A 1,817-nucleotide genomic window follows, 5' to 3' on the forward strand; every position below is an offset into this window, starting at 1 on the left:
TTGGACTCCCTTCAATTGCTCCTGTTCTCCCGCTCATTCTTGGTGTGTTCCCACCCTGGTCTCATCTCTCAGACTTCAAGGGGCCCAGCTGCAAAGAGCCATACACACACTGCTCTCTATCTCTCCATATTCGGTGGCGCACATTCTTTTGGACTCTGTGACCTGTATAACATAAATGTATTTAGTGTAAAACATTTATTCAATATGTAAAACATGTATCCAATATATTCTAATCATTGATGCAGATTCATTTTCTTCATCTTTCCCCCCTGTGATCCTGAAAAGGATCACCAAGTGAATCTACAGGTGATTGTCAAAGTGAAATACTATATTATAAATGTGAAGTTTCAAAAATAAATGCTGGTTATATATTTTGCACACCCAACTAAAAGTGAGACTAACACACCATATACTTATAGTGAGTGATATAAAATGTGGTGATTACATGATAAAGTGATAAAATGTAAAAAATGGAGAACGTCTTAAAACAAAGAGGGATCCCCCCTTGGCTCACGTACGAGGTTCTTACCTCTTGCTTACTTTTTTATAGAAGGATTTTCAGTTATTGTTTTCTAAGCAGTAGGGGAATCCCAATGCCCAAGCAGCTTCATCTCCTACTAGGTCACTGCATTCCCCCCCGCAAGGTGTTATTACACACCCATAAATAAACCAAGAGCAACACCATCATGCCTGGACTATGCCAGGCTAACACATCATCTAATGGTCAATAGACCATCATTACAACCAACATATGAGTAACCATGTGGCACATATGTTATGCATATACACAGTTATTCTGGGGTAGGGAGCCATGCGCTTTTGATCAGCGGTCAGCTGCAGTAGCTGCCCTTGCGGGGTGATTATGGTCTGCCGTGCCTCTTGAAGTTGACATGTCAGCTCTGCATTTTCTCGGGTCAAACGCTGATTCCCTGCCTTTGCCTTGCGTTTGTACACGGTGCAGCGAATCATTTCTAAGGGACGACGTGAGTAGATGTGCGTAGTTCCTTCATCAACTTTGAATAAATTTCCGTGCTCATAGAAGTGATTTCAGGCTTAAGGTCATCGGCGGTTTCATACGATTCCAGAGGATGAGCCAAGAACCTTGCAACGTGGCGAGATTCCTCAGGGGTGAGCACCATGCCAACGACAACGTATGCTGGTTCTGGCGGAGAGGCAGGCCTCATCTCGTTTAGCTCGGCCAGCACGCCTGAAGTAGATGGCAGCTCCTGAAGCGATCTGATGGGCGGTAGTCGGTCCTCCGGGTTCTCTGGACTGGCAGGGGTGCTGTTTGGGCCGAAGTCGATCCTGAGGGTCCCAGGTGATGGCGGGTTGGACATTGGCCTCCCTGTAGGTGATGGTGGTTGATCATCCGGAGGTGCGACGCCTGGCCCCCCTGCAGGATCTTCTGGCTAACTGTTAGGAACATTGGAGCCTGCGGCTACTGCTACTTGTGTGCCTATCGACGCATGTTTGTTGGGTCCCCCGGGCTTGTTACACTCTATCCATACCTCTACGGTTTGGGGATTATTTGGGGGATAGAGGCCATAATAAGTCTCCTCATTTATCTCGTAAGACTCCGCCATGTTCAATTAATCTGCATTTGGAGACATAGTGTAGCATATTCATATATCATTATGAGGCATATTATTTCCCTAAATCCATAAAACTTCAGCATGCAAATTACTATATCTAAGTGAGTAAGTATATGAGTCATCGTTATGCATGTCAATATACATATATATATACAATTTTTGTTATTAAAGAAATGCATGTACCTGGTGGGGGTGGGAGGAGATCATGGTTATGTTCTATATGAC

The sequence above is a fragment of the Cyprinodon variegatus genome, unplaced genomic scaffold (assembly GCF_000732505.1).
Source record: "Cyprinodon variegatus isolate N-32 unplaced genomic scaffold, C_variegatus-1.0 Scaffold1458, whole genome shotgun sequence".
Lineage (NCBI taxonomy): Eukaryota > Metazoa > Chordata > Actinopteri > Cyprinodontiformes > Cyprinodontidae > Cyprinodon > Cyprinodon variegatus.